Genomic DNA, 22,629 nt, shown 5'->3' with positions numbered 1-22,629 from the left:
ATGCAAAAGTGCCAAAGCAGACAGTATATGGATTGAGGAATGGCTGACAAGCTAAAGTGTCTGGAGAAGGGAAAGGAAAAAGAATGGATACAAATGAGGAAGAGGCCAGGCCAGGGCCCAGAAGACCAGAGTAAGGACCTCAGAGTCTATGCTCAGAATAGTACGAAGTCTAAAGGAAAGGTTTCAAGCAACAGAGTGAGGTAGGGACGGTAGTAACAAGAACTTTCTTTTGGCCATGTTGTGTTTGAGATGCGCCTTTGTTATATAGTTCAAATGCTGCGTGGGTAACTGGATATGGAAATCAAGGAAGAGGTGAGAGCAGGAATATAATAAATTTGGGAGCCCTCTGCATATAGGTTACAAAAGCCATAGGCCTGGGAGTGAGGGTAGTTAAAGAAGAGGTAAAGTCCAAGGTTAGAAGCCTGGAACACACGAACATTTAGAGAGGGAGCCAGCCAAGGAGCCTGGGAAGGAGTCGCAGATGAGGCAGGTGAGAAGCCAAGACAATGTGATGCCACTTGACGCCATGGGAAGAAGTCATTTCATGGAGGAAGTAGACAGCTGCGTCAAATGATGCTGAGAAGTCACGTAAGATGAGAAGAGACAGTTGAGCATAGAGTTGGGAAGGTGGAATAACTGGTAACCTCTATACAAGCAGTTTCTCTGAAATAACACAGAACCTACTTGCAACAGGTTAAGGAGAGAGTGAGAAATGAGAAAATAACAGCAGCAAGTCTAGACAACCCCTTTGAGTGTCTTCTTTTGAAACAGAGGCAGAGAAAGGAAGTAGTATCTGGAGAGGTCAGTGAATCAAAGAGGGATTTTAAAATGGATAGATATTAGGGGGCGCCTGGGTGGCTCAGTCAGTTGAGCATCTGACTCTTGATCTCCACTCAGGTCATGATCCCAGGGTCATGGGATCGAGCCCCATATCAGGCTCCACATGTGGAGTCGGCTTGAGAATCTCCCTCTCTCCCTCTGCCCCCTCCCCCACTTGCGCTCTTTCTCTAAAATAAAATAAAATGGGAGTTATTGAACAGGTTTGCAAGCCAATGGCCCAGGAGAGAGAGAGAGAGAGAGAGAGAAATCGATGTCACAAGGAGAGTAAGGATAAATGCAGGAACAAATTCCTTAGGTGAGGAGGAGAGGATAGGATCCAGAGTGCAAGAATAGTGATGGATTCCTGATAGGAGGAAGAGTAAACAGGAAGCTCAGGAATGGGGCATATCATCCCTATGTCCTTAATACAAAGGTTAGCAATAGAACACAGTCAAAACTGAAGACATTTCTTGGTGGGTGGGGGGGCCTCTGAGACCAGAAGGGTCTAGGTTCTACATTTCTTTGGGGATTTTTTTTTGCACTGATTTGTTTTTTGTTTTTTCCCCACTCATCTGGAGAAATGGCAGACATTATCTGTTGCCCCAGCCTATCTATTGCTAACAGCCAGGCCGTGGATTGGATTGGCCTCCTCTCTCTGATCTCCAGTAGTCAGGCTGTCTCCCAAAAGCCTGGGGGCATGGTGGGGATTGGACAGAGAGTACTTTGTGATTCCTTGGGGATTTATTTTCAGTAATAAGCCATAGGACTGTAGCCCAGTATCTACCCATCTAATTGGACACCTCAACCTTTCCTTGTTATTCCAGTTATAAGAGGAAACATCTCTGGAGTTTAAAGGTCTCCTTTTTTTTTTTTTTTTTTTTGAGACTGCAGGAATTAGCAGCTGGAGCAAGTAAGCTTGGTCAGGGCTCTATTCCATCCCAAGCAAATGCTGTCCATCTTCCTAGGACGGTATTTTAAATATTATTATTGTTAATGATAATGAGTATCAATCATTCCCTCCAGTATCTCAGGTTAGTGATACATGACTAACTCTGTGTCATCTCAAGACATCCCCCAGGTGAGGGGGTAGTTTCAGAAAAAAAGGAAGTGAACTGTGTCTGGTTTCATTATGAGGCTGGAACTTGTGTCAGTCCTCACGCCCCATGGGCAGGACACTGCATAGCAGAAATCCTGATCTGTATGGTAGGACTAAGAATTTGATAGATAACCCTGTCTGCCCCTCACTATTAAAATTATGCTATATTTGAGGTCATATTTTGATGGGTAAGTTGGCAAATGTATTGCTGTCTGTTCTGTGGTGGTAGATTTAAATGCTTATTTTTCAATTTAGAGCTTCCTTTTTCTAAGGACAGTGGCCCAAGACAATGATAGAGACCTTGAAATCATATCCCAAGTGAAATTTGAAGGAACTGGAAACAATTACCCAGAAAAAAAGACTTGGGGTGAAAAGAAATGGAGCCAGGAGCACCTAGGTGGTTAAGTGTCCAAATCTTGATTTCAGCTTAGGTCATGATCTTATAGTCTGTGCAAAAAATCGAGCCCCATGTCAGGCTCTGCACTGCCTGCTTGAGATTCTCTCTGTTCCTCTCCCTTTGCCCCTCCCCTGCTTGCATGTACATGTGCGCTTGCTCTCTCTCTCTCTCTCTTTCTCTCTCTCTCTCTTAAAAAAAAAAGAAAGAAAGAAATGGAATCATCGTAGCTTCCTAACACATGTATGAGTGTTATCCTTCCTCTCACTTCTCTAGAGGGCAGACCAGTGTTTCTAGGCTATCGGGAGACATATTTGCCTAAGAGAGAACTCTCTAATGATATATGTAATGATAATTGTGCATATACTTCTCCAAAATTGACTTGGCTGCTTAGGAGACAGTACCTTTCTTCTCACTGAAGGTCAGAATCAGAATCAACCACTTGGTGGTCAAGTCCTTCAGGGTGGGTTGTATTAGACAACCCCGAAATGCCTCTCATCCTGCTGTGGTATTTGTAGGTATTTCCTTCATGGAGAGTAATGGAGTAGCTTTTCATTAATCATCTACTTGATTAAAATAATGAGCTATTAAAATCAAATAAGATGAGGTGGCCACTTCTCCAGAGCTTCTGCTGTTGGTACCTGAGGATAATTTTATGGGACAAATATCTTTGAAACAGTCTAATGTTCCTGAAACTTTAGCTTCAAAATGTGAAAAGGTCAGTCCTTATCCGGAGGAAGAACAGAGAAATGTGCTGACCACACACCAGGACCAGTAAGCCTCTGTCCTGTCTTCTCTCCTCGGAAGATCTGTTGCTTTGGTGGGGAGCTTTGGAGAGAACAGGTAGTGCAAGGTTGATGCAAGAAGTTTATTAACACCAGCAGAAAGTGTTGGTGCAATCTATGGTTATAACGCATGATAAATCTTAATTCCTTTGTGGCTCAGAGCCCCAAATTTTGGAATTTAAAATCTAGAAATGAGACCTTTTGAAGCAGATTTTGATTACTAAACCCAGGAAACTTGCCCCATCCTTCACTTTTCTTCTTGTTCAGTTGGTAACAGTAGAATTGCCACCCCCATCAACAGATAAAAGGACTGAAAAACAGGAAGCAACATGAAATGGTTTTAAATTACTTCGGGAAACTCCTGAAAGTGGGTGTAACATGTGTGGGCCTTTAAAATGAATCATGTTTATGCATTTGATGTGTAGCTACTTAATTATTTTTTACAGATTATCCTAACGTTTTTTTCCTGGCTGCATTTGGTTCTTCCTTGACATGTCTAACTGCTGTTGGTTTGGTTCCCACTGGTACCACAGAGTTGTTCAAACTAGCCACTGATAAATGTGTCACAAAGTATGTATGAAATAAAGAAATCACAAGAGATGAAAAACAAAAGTTAATTTAAAAAAAATGTGATTTGCTTAGGTAGCCCACAGCAAGACCCTGATGTATTCGGCTGCAGAGCAGCTAGATTGGAAAAGATTTGGCTAACCTCTTTCAGTACAGTCTCCTCAAAACAACAGTGAAGGAAACCTTTTTGTGTCAACACCTTGATATTCTAAAAGCCCCTTGAAGCCACCTCCACTTCCTCACCCAGAGGGTCAGTCAGTGTCTGCAACACAGGTGTGTATAATCCACAAGTGCCCACCTATGATTTGCAGACTGCACAGCCCAGACCTTGATGACCCCCAGGGAGACCTGGCCCTAACATTTGTGTGGCTGGGAACAAGGAAAGGCACAAATGAAACGCATGTGCCATATGTCTAAACATGAAAATAGGATAAATTGGGCTAACTAGATGCATGAACTATATTCTGTCCATCTACCTTGATACTATGATCTTTCAGAAGGCTAGGTCTGAATTTAGAATTCTTCAGCTCCCTGGAGTTCCAAGCTAGAACATTGTAGTGTAGGGAGAGCCTGTGAACACCCCGTCCCTTCTTTCCTGCCCCTTCTCCTCCCACTCCCCCACTCTGTCCCACTGTCCCACACTGCAGGGACCTCAGCGCATGCACGTGGATGGCCCAGCCTAGACTCTAAGGGCGAGAGTTGGCACGTCCTCCAAGAGAAGCATCATGGCATGGCCAGTGCATGTGCAGCATCGACATTTCAGTTGAGCATTTTGCCAATTTTGCCTGAATCTTCATGTTCAGCCTCTGTTCCTGTTCCATTCTGCATGCCCCATCTCTCCACAAACATCCAGGTGTCTAATTTGGGACCTGAATTTAAAAACTGCTTTTAGTGCCCATCACTCAACCCCTTCTTTTGCTCTCTCCAGAAAAAGTCATCTTCTTAATAAAATTGTGAGGGATTGTAACATTGTGGGAGGAATAATATCACAGGACCCTTGATCTCTGAATATCACAAATCAAAAAGCCTGTGGTGTGTGTGGTCCCTCCCTTGCCACTTTCTCAGTCATTGACCAGGCCCCTTGACTTCTCTATATCTCCTATCCTCATCCATAAAAATGGAGAATAATTAATACTTGTTTCTGACTTTGAACTTCAAATGGATGTTTTCAGGATAAATTTCTAAGTATATATATGAAGGGCAATCAAAATATCCCATCAAGCCCCCTTTTAGTAGAACTTCATTTAACAATCCAAGAGCTTTTTTATTTAACCAATAAATATGATTCAGATTTCCCTAAGTTGACAGAAAAGCATGAAATCTGTTTCTAACAGATGTTCCCCATGATCCCCCAAATGTAAACATGTTTGCAAGACGATAGTGAGACAACCTGTTTACACAAGGAAGTACTTAAAAAAGCAAACACAAAAGCATCACCCAGAGCAGTCATTGTGATCAAAGTGCCGTCAATTATTAGGGTGTAAAGGGAACTGATGACTCAACTTAGCACCACCGCGGTCTCCAGATTTCAGTTTCGTAACAGAGTTTCTTTTCAGGAATATTCTTCATTTACACACAAATCCGATTTTCTTTCTAAATGTTTCTCGATTTTTGTCAAACCGAAATACCAGGATCCCTTCAAAAGATGACTCCGATACCCAGATTATGCTCAGAGGAGCATCATACGGACACGTTTTGCCTTGGAGAGCTGGGGCTTTTACGGGCTGGGATCTTGGTGCCTGAGAGGAGGAACAAGGTCTTCTACACAGCAGCTCCTGGCTCTCTTACACCTCCCCACTCAGTCAGACGTTGCATAGAAATTCTCAGACTGCGTAGTGGTAGAAAATAACTTTCTGAATCAATCAAAGTGTGATATTTTGATCCTTTCACATGCCTGGGTATTCTGGGCAAATGCATACTTAAATCAGTGAATCATGGATCAAGATGCTAAGTAGGTCTCTGAATGCTGGTTGGCTGGAAGTCAATTTTTAAACCTGAAGCAAATATAGTCGAATAAAAAATATATATTAATTTGTGTCACGTTTAGTAGTTTTTGTGTGAGTAACCACCACTGTCCCTCCAAGAAATGTACATAGGGAGTCTGTCCTGAGGTAGAAGGGTGTAGGTAGGAAGTATCTACATGAAAACCCATAAGAGGTCTCTGCTGATAGGAAGGTTCTTTTATAAGGTTCCTTTGAAACCCCTTTAGGATGTGGTTTCCCATTGACACAAAACTTTAAACTTTATTACTTTGAGAATGGTGAGGCTAGATCCTGTAGCATCCTTACCTAATGATACCCACTAAAAAGACCTAATGGGATAGACTGAGAACCTGACTTGTCTTTATAACAACCCTTTGTGGAAAATAGGCTTATGTTTCACAGTGTATACTGGAGCTCTAGGAATTTATCTCCTAAATTATTGTATGGTCTGTCAGAGAATAGGAATGCCACTAAGACTATGACCCAGAAGCAGGAACATCACCCAGTGCCAAGGGAGGAGGGACTACTAGCATTGACTTCTTTTTGCAGTGCAATTTAAGGGTCGAATTTATAGGCTGAGATCTACCTGTGCTTTGGAATACTTAAAAATATTTAAGACTCCAGTCCACAAAAAGAGAGAAACATAACTAACAAACAAGGTTGCAGGATAGAAGGTTAATATACAAAAATCAATTTTATTTCTGTACACTAATAATGAAACACTGAAAATGAAATTAAGAACAATTCCATTTGCAATTGTACCCAAAACAATGAAATATTCAGGAATAAATTTAACAAAAGAAGTGCAAGACTTATACACAAAACTACAGAATGCTATGGGAAGAAATTAAGAACTAAATAAATGGAAAGACATCCAATGTTCATAGATCAGAAGACATAATATTTTTAGAATGGCAGTACTACCCAAACTGATCAACATGCATATTCAATGTAATCCCTATCAAAAATCCCAGCTAGCTTTTTTTGTGGAAATTGACAGGATAATTTAAAAATCCATATGGAAATGCAAGGAGCCAAATTAGCTTGAAACAGTCTTGAAAACAAAGTTTGAGAACTCACTCTGTGATTTCAAAATCCTACAAAGTTACAGTAATCAAGACAATGTAGTCATAGGACAATGGAATAAAGAGTCTAGAAATAAATCCATATGTTTGTGGTCAAAGTTGTTCAACCAGGGTGCCAGGAATATTTGATAGGGAAAGAATAGTCTTTTCAATAAAAGGTGCTGGGACAACTGGATATTCACATGCAAAAGGATGAAATTGGACCCCTACCTTACACTATACACAAAAATTAATTCAAGGGGCACCTGAGAGGCTCAGTTGGTTAAGCATCTGACTCTTGGTTTCTGCTCAGGTCGAGATCTCATGATCGTGGGATCGAGCCCTGCATTGGGCTCTGCGCTGACAACATGAGGCTGCTTGGGATCCTCTCTCTCTCTCTGTCTCTCTCTCTCTCATTCTGCCCCTCCCCCACTTGTGCTTTCTCTCTCTCTCTCTCAAAAATGAATAAACATAAATATTTTTAAATTTTTAACTCAAAATAGATAATAAAACTAAATGTAAGAGCTCTTACTAAATGTGAACTAGATGTAAAACTCTCAGAAGAAAATAGGAATAAATCTTTGTAACCTTGTATTAGACAAAGTGTTTTTAGATGTGACACCAAAAACACAAAAGAAAAAAGGAAAAATAGATAAATTGAGCTTTGTAAAATTAAAAACTGCTGTGTTTCAAAAGAAACCATTAAGAGGGGTGCCTGGATGGTTCAGTCAGTTAAGTAAGTATCCAACTCCTGATTTCCGCTCAGGTCATGAAATCATGATTCATGAGATGGAGCCCCACATCAGGCTCCACACTGACAGCATAGAGCCTACTTGGGATTCTCTCTGTCCCTCTGTCTCTGTCCCTTCCCCTTCTCGTGTGTTCTCTCTCTCTGTCTCTCTGTCTCAATATAAATAAACTTTAAAAAAATTAAGAAAATGAAAAAGTAATCCACAAAATGGGAAAAGATATTTGCAAATTGTATGTTGGATCAATGATTGGTATCAAAATATATAAAGAATTCTTACAATTTAACAGTCAAAAGACAACCCAATTAAATAATGGGCAAAGGATTAAAAGCATTTCTCCAGCAAATACATACAAATAACCGACAAGTGCATGAAAGGGTGCTTAATATCATAGTCACTAGGGAAATGCAAATCAAAACCACAATGAGATTCCACTTTACCCTCACTAGGATAGCTAAAGACAGGAAGATAGTAATAAGTGTTGGTGAGAATGTGGAGAAAGCTGAACCATTGTCAGTTGCTGGTGAGATTGGAACATGGTGCAGCCATTTTGAAAAGCAGTTTAGTAGTTCCTCAAAATGTTAAATATAAAGTTACCACATGACCCAATGTATTGGTCAGGGTTCTCCAGAGGAGCAGAACCAATAGGGTATGTGTATGTGTGTGTGTGTGTGTATATATATATATATATATATATATATATATATATATATATACACACTCTCTCTCTCTCTCTCTCTCTATATATATATAGTATATGTATATATAGATTTTTTTGGTTTAAATTCAAGTTAGTTAACATACAGTGTAGCATTAGTTTCAGGAGTAGAACCCAGTGATTCATCACTTACATATAACACCGACTGCTCATCCCAACAAGTGCCCTCCTTAATGCCTATCACCATTTAGTCCATCCCCCTCCCCCCAGCCACCTACCCTCCAGCAACCCTCAGTTTATTCTCTGTATTTAAGAGGCTCTTATGGTTTGCCTCCCTCTCTGTTTTTATATTATTTTTCCTTCCTTTCCTCTGTGTTCATCTGTTTGGTTTCTTAAATTCCACATATGAGTGAAATTGTATGATATTTGTCTTTGACTGACTTATGCTTTGCATAATACCCGATAGTTCCATCCACATTGTTGCAAATGGCAAGATTTCATTCCTTTTGATCACTGAGTAATATTCCATTGTGTGTGTGTGTGTGTGTGTGTGTGTGTGTGTGTGTGTATGTGTGTGTATATATATATATATATATATATATATATATATATATATATATACACACCACATCTTCTTTATCCATTCATTAGTCGATGGACATTTGGGGTCTTACCATAAGGCTATTGTTGATAGTCCTACTATAAACACTGGGGTGCGTGTGCCCCTTCCAATTGGCATTTTTGTATCCTGTGTATCCTGTGGGCATTCTGTATCTTTTGCACTACCTAGTAGTAGAGTAGTTCTATTTTTAACTTTTTGAGGAAACTCCATACTGTTCTCCAGAGTGGCTGCACCAGTTTGCATTTTACCAACAATGCAAAAGTGTTCCCCTTTCTCTGCATCCTCACCGACATCTGTTGTTTCCTGAGCTGTTAATTTTAGCCCTTCTGACAGGTGTGAGGTAGTATCTCATTGTGGTTTTGATTTCTATCTCCCTGATGATGAGTGATGTTGAGCAACTTTTCATGTGTCTGTTACAGAAAGATTTATTTTAAGGAATCGCCTCACAGTTGCAGAGACTGGAAAGTCCAAAGTTCAGAGGTAGCCTGGCAGGCTGAAGACCTAGGAGAGAGCTGATGTTGTAGAGCAAGTCCAAAGGCAGTCAACTGTCAGAATTCCCTCTTCCTTGGGAGAGGTCAGGCCAGTCTTTTTTCTTAAGGCCTTCAATTGATTGGATAAAGCCTACCCACCTTATGGAGGAGAATTTGCTTTACTCAAATCTAATGATTTAAATATGAATATCATCTTAAAAATACCTTCCCAGCAACATTAAGATACATTTGACTAATATCTGGGTACCGTTGCCCAGACAAATTGATCCATTAAATTAGACATCACATACAGCTATATATCCAAGAGAATTCAAAACATATGTCCACACATATCAACTGTACTTAAGTGCTCATACCAGCTCAAGAGTGGAAACAACTTGTATGTCCACCAACTGATAAGTGAATAAACAAGATATGATATATACATACAATGGATTATTATTCAGCCATAAAAAGGAATGAAATATTGAAACACACTACAACATGGATGAACTTTGAAAACATTACACTAAGTGAAAGAAGCCAGATAGAAAAAGCCATATAGTATCTGGTTCCATTTATGTAAAATGTGCAGAATGAGCAAATCCATAGAAACAGAAAGTATATAAGTGGTTGCCAAGGGCTGAGGGGAAGGGGAAATGAAGAATGAATAACTGTGAATGGGATGGGGTTTCTTTTTGGGATGATGGAAATGCTTTGAAATTAGTCAGTGGTGATGGTTACACAACTCTGTAAATATACTACATACCATTGAATTATACACTTTAAAATTATGAACTCTGTGGTGCATGAATTATATTGCAATAAACCTGTTAAAAAGATACTTAAGACTCCAAGCATATGTGGTCCCAGCTACCTAATAGATAGCAGCAGGGGTTGCTTCTGTAATGCAGAATGGGAGCCACCTGGGTGCTCAGTCAGTTAAGCATCTTGGCTTCAGCTCAGGTCATGATCTCACGGTTCGTGAGTTCAAGCCCTGTGTCAGTCTCTGTGCTGATAGCTGAGAGCCTGGCACCTACTTCAGATTCTGTGTCTCCCTCTCTCTCTCTCTACCTCTCCCCTGCTCATGCTCTGTCTCTCTGTCTCTCTCTGTCTCTCTGTCTCTCTCTGTCTCTCTGTCTCTCTCTCTGTCTCTCTCTCCCTCTGAAAAATAAGAAACATTAAATAAATTAATTAATTAATTTAAAAAATGCAGAATATATGCTGAATCCCATAAATGAAAAGCTAGAGAGGGGAGATGGGAACCACCATTTTCTAGGCACCTCTGTGTCTCAGGAACTGTGTGTGTGTGTGTGTGTGTGTGTGTGTGTGTGTGTGTGTGTGTGTATACACATCAGCTCATTCAATCGTAGTTAAAAATAAAAAAAAAAGTCTTACAAGTTGGCATTATCATCCTTATTATTTTATATTGGGAAATTGAGCCTTTTTTAAAATTAGTGGCCAAAGTCAGTCAGCTAGCAAGTTGGGATTGGACTCAGGTCTGTCTGACTTCAGGCTCATTCTCCTCCTACTGCATCATACTGCTGCCAATGAAGAAACCCTATCCCTGACTGGACAGACCACATGGCCTGCTGCTTAGCGTGGTGGTCACATTGTTCCCAAGGGTTGAAGGTATGAAAGGCTGAAGGATGCTTTTGGAGAAAAAGCAAAGGAATTAAATACAAAACAGACATTGTTACATTAATGGTAAAGATTGTCACGTTAATCCTCTGGGATGCTCCAGGGACCCAGTACAGACAGAGGCCTGGAGTCAAAGTGAATTCTTTTTTGGAGCTCATTTACAGTGGGGGATTTTTGCCTAGCGTCTGTAGGCTCATAGGAGATCCTTTGACTCCTTCCCAGTTTGTGGAAATATTTTGTATATATGCATCTTTTTATGGGGAGAAAGTCATCGGTTTGTTAAAGGACCTATGACAGGAGTAGGTTTTAAAAAATTAGTTTAGATGTTTCTCTTAAAGTGCCAGGCTAATTTTCTGGCTGTGCGATAGATTGTGTTAAATGGTCTGGCACTCCTAATTTTTGGAATAAAAATGAATTCTTAGTGAATGATCTCACTGCCTGCAGTGCTGTCTGATTCCATCCTGGCATTTGATAGAACTTGTTAGGGGATTAGGTAAGACAGGATGTTGGTACATTTGAGGTCATTAAACCAAGAAGGGAAGAGGGGGAAAAAAAAAGAAGTCTTGCTAAATATATTGTGGAGTTGAACTAAATGCTGAATAGCTAAGGGACGTTCTTTGTGCTCTGTGCCAACACTTTTAAACCCTGCTTAGAAGCAGACTGGAGTGGCGGAGACAGCTCCATCTAGATGCAGCACATTGGTAAATGCCTATCTTTCCAAGAAATACTGTTTTACTTGTCCTTTTATGGAGGAAGCATGGAAGGCTGTGATTTCCTGGGTTGCATAACATTTTTGTGAGCAGATACAGCTAGTGGAGAACCTAGAGAAACAACAGGCTACCTTTTCACCCGGAGGCCAGCATTCTCACAGTTCTGATTGCAAGACTGGGAGAATCATGGAGAATATGCCACAGAGAGCCTACTATATATGAAAGGTTTTGTTAGATGAAATATAACCCCCAAAGCTTATTTTCTATTTGTCTTTTCCTTCAGTCTTGTTTTGGGGCGTTCATCCATCTCATTTTGAATTTACTATTCAAAAAATACGCTTAAAAATGTATTGGATGAGGGGCGCCTGGGTGGCTCAGTTGGTTAAGCGTCCAACTCTTGATTTCAGCTCAGGTCATGATCTCATTGTTCATGAGATCAAGCCCCGTGTAGGGCTCTATCTGACAGTGCAGAGCCTGCTTGGATTCTCTCTCTCCCTCTCTCTCTGCCCCTCCCCCACTTTCTCTCTGTCTCAAATAAATAAACATTAAAAATTGTTTTCATGTATTGGATGAGTAATGATGATGGTTGCACAGCAAAATTAATGTACTTCATTCCACTGAACTATACACAAAGATGGGTAAAATGGTAACTTTTAAAAAAAATTATTTATTTACATTCAAATAAATTAACATACAGTGTAATCTTGGATTCAGGAGTAGAACCCAAATTCATCACTTACATATAACACCCAGTGCTCATCCCAACAAGTGCCCTCCTTAATGCCCATCACCCATCTAGCCCATCCCCCCCCAGCCACCTCCCCTCCAGCAACCCTCAGTTTGTTCTCTGCATTTAAGAGGCTCTTATGGTTTGCTTCCTGCTCTGTTTTTATCTTATTTTTCCTTCCTTTCCCCTGTGTTCATCTGTTTTTTTTTTTCTTAAATTCCACATACAAGGGAAATCATGTATTTGCCTTTCTCTGACTGACTTACTGCACTTAGCATATAATACACTCTAGTTCTGTCCATGCTGTTGGAGATGGCAAGATTTCAACGTTTTTGATCGCTGAGTAGTGTTCCATTGTATACATTATATACCACATCTTTTTTTAAGTTTATTTATTTTGAGAGAGAGAGAGAAAGAGAGAGAGAGAGAGAGTACAAGTGGGGGAAAGCCAGAAAGAGAGGGAGAGAGAGAGAATCCCAAGCAGGCTCCACACTGACAGCATAGAACCTGATGTGGGGCTCAAACTCACGAACCATGAGATCATGACCTGAGCTGAGACCAAGAGTCGAACGCTTAACCGACTGAACTCCCTAAGTGCCCCCTACCATATCTTCTTTATCCATTTGTCAGTTGATGGACATTTGGGCTGTTTCCATAATTTGGCTATTGTTTATAATGCTGCTATAAACATTGGGGTACATGTGCCCCTTCAAATCAGCATTTTTGTATCCTTTGGATAAATACCTAGTAGTACAATTGCCGGGTCGTAGGGTAGTTCTGTTTTTATAAATGATAACTCTTATGTTTTGTGTATTTTGCTATAATAAAAAACATGTACTGGATGATACAGAGGGAAAAGCCATTCACCTTTGAGATGGGAATTCCAAGTATCTTTATGTGGTAAATATTAACCCCTTTCCTCTGTGTGATATGAGCATGTAAGTAATCAGTGAAAGCTTATGTGGGGTGAAAATGCTCACTGAAGCACTGTGTGGTCCCAACTGTGACACTCACTCACTGGCTGTGGGACCTGGGACATGTATCCAAAGCAGATGGTAAGTCCTCAGTAAATGCTGCTTTCTCCTTCCCAGCCTCTCCTCACACCACAGGGTCCTCATCAGTAAAAGGAGGAGGTTGAACTCACTGGTCTCCAAGGTCCTTTCAGCCCTGCTGATCCATGCTTTATGAAAAAACAGAAACAAAAATAGGTCTGCAGAACAGCATCCAGTCTGTACAGATAACTGCAGTCCCCTGTGTACAGGCATAGCAGCTTCTGCAGCATCTGACTTTCGCTGGCCTCTGCTCACTATTTTATCTTTTCCTCAGCCTGCAGAGAATTACCCATAAGCTTAGAAGAAGAAAAGATTGAGGTGGCCCAAGACAGAGGGCTGGGATGAGGGGCCTGGCAGTGGGTGTCAGGCTGGGTGCAGTGCCTACACCACAACAAGACCAGAGTTGGCTCCAATGGTGCCATGTGGTTATGGGTGCCATGGGATTCTGAGCCACGGCCCCAGATTCACTGAAGGGTATATGACCACAGCGAGATTAAGCACAATGATTTTTATATAAAGCATGTGGTGGCAGGAACATAGAGACTATAGATCCAGAGAGAGAAGCTAAGTTTGCCATGTGAGGAAAAGGCAGCAGGTAGCAGAGCCTGTGTGGCCAAGGAAGAGGCTTATGTGAGGGTATGGGATGGCAGCTGGAGAGGAGGGTAAGGGCAGGTTTGTGGCCAGAGTCTCCAGTCATGGTTCAGGCTAGAAGCAGGTGAGATCTGGCTATAATAAATCAAAGCATAGGTACGGCTATATGCTGAGTCTTGGGAGTCCTCCTAACACATCACCCAATCTGGGGTGATCCTGGGGACTTTCAGTGCCAAGAGGGAATTGAAAACAGAGAAGCCACTTACCATCACAGTAGGAGTGGGCCAGGTGAGAAATGACGGTGTTGGCAGTAGAGATGGAGAGGGGTGGACAGATTAGAGATAGAAGTTGAAGGTAGAATCCACAGCACTTGCTGATAGATTAGATGTTAAGAAGTGAGAGGAAGAGAGGAAAATCAAAGGTAACTCCTAGGTTTTTAGCTGGAACAACTGGGTCAATGGTATTGCCTTTTCCTAGAATGGTTAATCACACCCCTCTTGAACAACATATGCCTCGCCTGTCTTCAAGGTCGATGGCCAAACTTGTTGTGACCCTCACATCCGCAGTGAGCTCTGTGTGGACCTCACCGGCCTCACTTGGGGACAGCCCACCAGCACCTTGCCTTGTGTGAGACCTTCCTGGCACCGACACCTGTGCAGCTTGGGAGTCAGGGGGCACCTGCCCTTGACAGATGAGGCCAGCAGGCATTTACAGCTCCCAAAAGGGGTAGGACTCTGTAGGCTTTTCTGGCTGATAGAAGAAGCACAGGCAGAGCCAAAGTTCTCAGACAAGGGAAAGGAGGCAGATAGCCCAGACCAAACCTGGTCCCAGTATCAAACCTGGGAGAAGTTGAGGCACTATTGATGCCCATCCAAGTTCTCAGGAAACTGCCCTTCACTAAGTTGAGAAGCAGGCTCAACATGCATACCCATCTGCATTCTTGCAGATGAACTTAATCATTGACTGTGTGATTTCATGGATGATCTTTGACATAAGGAGGGAAAAGATAGTACTTGAGCCCTAAATGGTACATTGTAGCCTGCTTCAGGCCTTCTCGGCTTGGGTATTGCCAGGGATAGTCATGCTCTTCTGAGGCTGAGACCCAGAGTGAGATTCCTCATACAGTGTTTTCACCGCCATGTCCCATGACTGAGGACGGGTATCCAATGATTTAACTCAGCTTTAGAGAATGATCTGGGTCATTTTTTAATAAGCTACCTGGTAGTACTTTTATTTAAAGAAACTGCAGTAGAAAAAAAAATTATTTAATTTTAATTAATTCCAATTTAATTCTAATGTGTGAAATGTAACTAACAAGTTAATTAATTCTTTTTATACAAATAATCAGATTATGGTAGGACCCACAGCTTTATCAGGTTACTTTGACATTTTACTGGTAGCATGTGGGAAATTGATAATGTTTCCTTTGGGAAGAAGGATATAATCTCCCCAAATTATAGTGGATGATGGTGTTGTAGAGGAAGGGAGGAGCCTTTAGAGTCGGGTGGACACAGATTCACATTGCATGTCATCCCCTCCAATAGTATGACCTTAGCCAAGACATTTATCCTGTCTGAGCCATGGTCCTTTCATCCAACAGACGAGTTAGTAATACCTGCAAAATTCCTAGTGTAGTTCCCAGAACACAGAAGTTCTCAGCAAATGGAACTTTATTATTATTATTATTATTATTATTATTATTATTTTAATGTTTATTTATTCTGGGGGGGAGGGGAGAATGTGAGTGTGGGAGGGGCAGAGAGAGAGGGAGACACAGAATCCAAAGCAGTCTCCAGGCTCTGAGCTGTCAGCACAGAGACTGAAGCAGGGCCGGAACCCATGAACCACAAGATCATGACCTGAGTAGAAGTCGGACACCTAACCCACTGAGCCATCCAGGAACCCCTATTATTATTATTATTATTATTACTAATAATAATAATAAATAGATGCCAGTACTTTTTTTATAATATAAAGTCCACAGAAACCCCAAAATTATTTCAGGTGAAAATTTGGACAGTCCACTGTATTTTGGGAACTTAAACTCATCTTGAATATCAAAGAAGTGAACTTTCTAGTTATAATTCTCCAACTAGAATAACTTGGTCCCAGCATCTGAAATATGTAAGTGGAAACTTTCAGAGACGTTTTCATCTTAATTTTCTCCATCCTGTCTGAAACGGCTGTGTCTTTCTGGGTTGTAACAAGAAAAAAAAAGAAAAAAAAGCACATTTCCTTGCATCACCTTCCCATGCCAGTAGAGCAAAACACAAAAGCCACAAGATCTATGATTCAAAGGTCTTCTGCTTTATACAAGTGACTATTTAAATTGCTTGAAATGTAGATTTTTTAAAAATTCATCTCTGTAGTTTCCAAAAATTAACCCCTTTCTTTTTAAGCCCCTCTGGCCATAAAATGGTGTGTGACTACTCCACTTAGTGTTTCTGAGTATGAATAAGGATGCCAGAACCACTCTCAGTTTACATGTTTAATGCTAATGCTGTCACCAAATTTTTACTAGTATTGTGTACAGCATAGGACCAGTGGAACATTTGCGATTTGACCTTTTCTAGCCGCTGATAGTCTCTAAATGAAATTTGTGCTTTGGAACTAAGTTTTGAACTCTTGTTTTGTTTTCTGACCACTGTAATTTATCTTTGTACTCAATCCAGAGAGAAAAAGCGTTGGGAGTGTGCGTTGTGTGTGTGTGGATGTGTAAGAGTCATTTATTAACCCCTCAAATCAGTAGTCCAACTTTGGGCAGGGCACCAGAGTGGCATTTTAAAGTTAGGAGGTCAGATTGCCTCGATGGTATCATCCAAGTACAACACCACTGGGATACTGAGCAAAACCGAGTTATTTAGCTTAGTGAATATTTAGCTCAGCTGAATATCTATCACTCAGCTCAGCAAGTGATAATACTGTGGAGAGAATCACTTTAAAAACACTGTATCCGAGAGTATGATGCCTTTGTCCTTTTAAACTTAAGCAAACCTGGATTCAGGTTCAAACAAGAACATAAACCAATTCTAAATGCTTTGTTTGGTTTTTTTTTTTCTTTGTATCATTCAAAATTTCCATAAGGCAAGAAGAGGTGGTTAGCAAAGAATTGACAACAGGAGGACAGGGGAGGCAGTATTGGAAATTGGAAAAGCACGAAACCAAACCACTTTTATGTTTCTTAGAAATTATGTTGTTGGTATTAGATTTGTGATAAAATAGATATGTAGATAAAAATACCTCCACCTGTAATTTCCTGGGGAAAAGCAAATAGGGTTTTGTTCATTACATCCCATTAAAACCACTAGGAAAATCTTAGCTGAGAGTTGAATTGTAGAGACAAAGATGCAATCAGCCTTACTTATACACGAGGTACCTTCTAGAAACCCTGATCGTTTCACTGCTAATTGGTAGCAGCGTTCCTTTGCCCACTGCTTGCAGCTCGAGATCCACTTGTGCTTTTATGACTGTTGCTGTAATTAAATACCATTTACTTTTTCTTAGGCTTAAGAATGCAGGTCCCACTGACTTTTGCTTTTAAGTGGATTTATGTTTGTGCAAGAGGGAATTACATACAGAAAATTTCCCATATCTGGGATATGTGACTTTACTTGTAAGCGAATGAACAGTAATCATTCAGATATCTCTTTTTAAACTTTCCCCAGCTTCTCTAACAGTAAATATGAAGAAATGAAAAAGCCGTGCTTTCGTGCTTAGTGTAGCATTACCATATCTACTCACCCACCTTTTCCTAAGCAGAGTCCTGTGAACCACTTCAAGGTTTTGTGAGGTCTTCAGAAATCAGTCTAGCTAAGAGATGCCACAAGGGCAGGAAGTGTCCATGGCTTTCATTCACCATTGTTTTAAAACACTTAACTGGTGCCCAGCACCCAGCAGGAGGTCAGTAAAAACTTCTTGAATGGGTGTCGTCCTGTGGGCTTCTGGGGTCTGAAGTGTATCCAAAAAACTAGTGTGTAAGGCAGCCTAAAGCTGCACTGTCCAATAAAGTGACCACTAATAGCATGTGGCTGTTTAAATTTAATTTAAATGCATTAAAATTAAAATCCAGTTCCTCATGGATTAAAATCCAGTTGTACCATGTGCATTTACTGAGTATTAATATGTGGCTGGTGGCTGCCATATTGGACAGCACAGATATTGAACATAACAGAAAGTTGTATTAGTGCTTCTAGAATATTATTAGTAGAGGCCTAAGTTAGTGGCTCCAATCTTTTTAAAGTGAAATTCCCACGTGACCATGATGTGCACTCATAATACAAAAAAATAGCCGTTTCGCATCTCTCCCCCTCCCCCCAACACTGTAGGAATCCAGAGGTGGCTATCTCTTTGAAACTGAAAGCCAAACAACAGTGGGGCTGTTAGCAAGACTGACCATTCGGGTGGTATATACCTATTTGTCTACACTACTTGTTAGTGTGTGAAATATCTGTACTGGTTAATTAGCAGCTGCTGGCAAGCATGTATTGAATACCTACTTTATGCTAGTCCCTGGGCTATTCTGGACGAAGAGGCAGTCCTGGCCTCCTGGAGCACATGGTCTCATGGGGAGAGCTCAGATGGCAAAAGGTAATAAAACTAACATATAAATAACTAATAACAATGCAATGTGTTCAGTGCCTTCGTTGGGATATGGAATACTGTGAAAATCATAAGAAGAGAGAAATCTGTAATTGGAGAGTTTGTAAGAAGGAATGGAGGCTGGAGGAGGGCTGGCAAGATGCCCTTTTCAATAATAATAAAAATAGGTACTGTTCTACAGTTAAAAAAAACTGTTCATAATAGAAAAATAAAGCCTATTTTTAGAAATGGAAAAAATAAGTAAATAAAAATAAAAATTTATTTATAAGCCATCCCCACCCCCAAATCAATCAATCAATCAATCAATCAATCAATCAATCAGAGCTGCTGTTTCAAGCTCCTCCAGTACCTCCCAAGAGGCCCTGGCCATTCACCTAGGATCCCCCGACCTCCCCTTAATCTAGCGAAACGAGTTTGCCCATGTCAGTCCCATCCCTGCAAGTGGGAGACTCCTCAAGAACCCCCACCCCAGCTCCAGAGGCCTCAGATTGGTGGGCGCTGCATTTGGCCTCCAGGAGAGACTTGCTCCCAAAGAATTATTAGGGCTGTCTTTCACCGCCATGGCCAAGTCCCAGATCGCAGAACCATGGGCCTCAAGGAGACCTTAAAATCATCTCATCCTATGCATTCATTGTTGTTACTAAAGAAGCAAGTCACGGAGTCACCCAGGTATTTTGTGGCCAATTTGTAGATAAAACCTGAGAGTCTCCTAACTTGATACTTTTTTATTTTTTGTCTTATCTTCCACCTGTCAGTTTCCTTAACCATGAAATGGGGGTGGATATCTTTATGCCTCACAGAGTTGCCAATAAAAAGAATAATGATATTGTGTCCTATAGTTTGCAAAAACCCTTTTGTATACATTCTCATTTAATCTATTTAATTCTCACAAGAACCCGTGAAAGATGTTAGGCTCAGAGGCAGTGAATGGCCTCCCCAAGGTAACAAAGCTGCTGTGATCCCAGAGGTCTCAGTCCCGTAGGGCTTGGGAAACTATACACTCTTGTAAATGTAAGATAACATAACCACATGGTATTACTAGTTTTTAGTTTGTGGTATTTTGCAGTTCAAGATTTAGTGACATTGAAAGTGATAACTTTGTTCAAGCAACGCATTTTTTTTACTTTGATAACATGCCAGTTGCACAGACTTTGGTTCAGCATTAAAACAGAAGTGGGCTGCTTCGAAGTATATTTTTAAAATGAGAGAATCCAAATTTGTAATTAGCTTCAGAAATGCTGGTTGTGCAGTTTGAGTATATAAAGAGCTTCTGGTAATCATTTCTGTTATTAGTGGTAGCTTATTTTATTTTTTGTATTTTCCCCCAAGCAATTAGGCATTTTGGAAAAAACAAAGTATGTTCTTTGAGGGGTCATTTCCTCTTACTGCTTTATTTTTCACACCTTATAGTCCTGGCATACTTAGAAAATTAGCCACATATATGACTGGCAAAGAAAAATCATTTTGGAGCCACTCTACTTACTTGACACCTAATTGTCAGGAGAATGTTATTTAAATTATAAAGAGAAGCCACAGTGAAGGAAATGATTCACTTCTTGATACATCTTTTGTCTTTTGATTTTTTGATAATTTTTAAGAAACATCCCTTACTTTTAAATAAGATTATTGAGAAGATCAATTCAACTCCCTCCCAAAATAAAATGGAATCTTTTGCCTTTCTTTCTTTTTCTTTCTTTCTTTCTTTCCTTCTTTCTTTCTTCCTTTCTCTTTCTTTCTTTCTTTCTTTCTTTCTTTCTTTCTTTCTTTCTTTCTTTCTTCCTCTCTCTCTCTCCCTCTCTCTGAACCCTAGCCATTTTACAGTATATACTATATTCTACTCTACAGAAATTGACTTTATAGACAAGGAAAAGAGTGGTGTTATTTCATTACATATAACAAAGAAGTATCACTTCAATTTTTTTTTACTAGCATATGAAAATTGTGGTATTCTCTACACCAATTATCCTGTAAGGATAAAAGGAAAAGAGAAAGAAAAATTATTAGACAAAACTATAAATGAAAAGGAACTTGGGGTTGTGAGCCCTGACTTTATCATTACCAATTTATATACCACATTTGGGAAGTCACATTTGGGAAGAATGTATCTGTGTGTTTGTTTTTTGAAGTATATATCCTGTGTGTATCCTCATGTCTTTTCTGTGTATACACTGTTTTGTGTTATACAACAGACTCCCAACTCTCTGTGGTACTCTAAGAGATACGGCCTCCCTCCTGTAAGTATAGGACCTTCAAAGCATTTATTATTATCTAGAGTTTTCTTGGATTTTATTTGTGTCATTTCCTCTGCTTTGTGTAGATGCTAGAGAGGGTGCTAACAACAACGAAAAAGGGTAAAGGCAAAGTCTGTGGTTTATAACCAGACTTGGAGCCGTGGCAATAAGACACTAGGCTTGAATAGCTCTTTGAAATCCCAAACTTCTAACTGCTCCAAACTTATTAGAGTGGAACAGTGATTGATGAGTGAGCACATACTTTCAAATTTTGCAGCTACCAGTTTTAATACCAGTGCACACTGAACGAGGTAATGCACACAAGGTGCCCAGCACCAGAGTTGACACATCTTAAGCACTCACAAGGGTTAGCCATTATTATTAGCTTGTCTGATTTCACTTTGTCTTCACATCTCTTCCTGTTCTCTGATAGCCATGCTGAGCAGCAGCAAATTGTCCAAGAAATACAAAAACGCCAAAAGGAAGGGAAACACAAGTCCTCAGTAGCCTGGAAGCAGAATTTATCGGCCCACAAATAATTAGCAAATGACTGTCTGTCTTCTCATGATAATGTGTGAATTATTTCCGTACCACTTTCAAACTTAGGACCCCATGGACAAGTGACAGCTCCTCCATTGCCCAGATCTGACTCAGTCTAGTCTAATGAGGTTCCAGTTGATGGTAAACTCACATTAATCCCATTTCTCTTTTGTTATGTGAGAGACTATGAGCTATTCACTATCTTCTGTGTAAGAAAAACAAAAATAAAATCTCCTAAGTATGATTATCATTGATTAGAGCTTTGTTAAGATGTATGAGATGCAAGTGTATTTTTTCCTTGCCTATGATAATGTGGGTAATTAAACAAATTAACCAGGCACTCATGCTGTGTTAGGAGTGTAAATTGGTATGGCTTTTCTGGAAAATCATCAAGACCCTTAAAGTTTACACCAGTTGACCCAATAATTCTTGTTCTCAGATCCACCTAAGAAAGTATTCAGAAATTCAGATGATCTGATACTCAAATATGTCCCTCAAAGTGTTATTTGCATTAACAACAACGAAAAATGTAATTCCAAAAATGAAATCATTAAAAACCCCTTTTCTAAGTGGGATATAATATTACATAGACATTGAAAAGCATGTTTTTGAAGTGTTTTTAATTACTTGGGGAAACGCTCACATTTGTGTAACACTGAATGAAAAGTAGGAACAAAACTCTTGAGTTTTTTGTGTATCTGAAAAGAATACTGGTCTGCAAGCTTTTATCCCCAATTCTGAATCCAAAAGCATTCAAAAATCAAAAGGGTTTTTTTGTAACTTCTTTGGTAGAAAAACCTGGCCTGAACCAATGTGAGATTCTGTTTTATCCACCTTAAGGAATATGCATTGGTTTTGCTACAAAAATATTACAAAATATGTCAGATTATGGGGTGCTGCTCCAGACCCTGATGGAATATTATGTGATAAATCATAGTTGCATCAAAATAGTTTTTAGAAGCGAACAATTCTGAATTCAGGAACATATTCTGAAGCTCAGGAGTTTCGGTTAAGGGGTTATGGAATTATACAACAAAATATCATTAGTGATTTATCAGGTCCAGGGCTACAGTTGATCCTTTTTTTTCCTTTATTTTATTTTATTTTAATTCCAGTTAGTTGAAATATAGTTATCTTAGTTTCAGGTGTACAATATAGTGATTCAACACTTCCATATATCACTGGTTGCTCATCACGGCAAGTGCACTCCCTGATCCCCATCACCTATTTCCCCACCCCCCTCCCACCTACCTTCCCTCTCCTTTATTCACAGTAGTTAAAAGTCTGTTTTTTGGTATTTTTTCTTTATGCTTTTCTAATGTTCTGCAATCA

General features: G+C 40.1%; 1 protein-coding gene across 8 annotated transcripts in view; it reads left to right on the top strand.

Annotated features, from left to right (window-relative positions):
* BACH2 (BACH transcriptional regulator 2) overlaps positions 1-22,629 on the top strand; it is a 356,529-nt gene that overhangs the window by 180,374 nt on the left and 153,526 nt on the right. The window lies entirely within an intron of this gene.

Source organism: Puma concolor, chromosome B2, assembly GCF_028749965.1.
Source record: "Puma concolor isolate L17-30 chromosome B2, mPumCon1.1.hap2, whole genome shotgun sequence".
In the NCBI taxonomy this organism is placed as follows: domain Eukaryota; kingdom Metazoa; phylum Chordata; class Mammalia; order Carnivora; family Felidae; genus Puma; species Puma concolor.
This window is presented reverse-complemented; position numbering and strand designations above follow the sequence as displayed.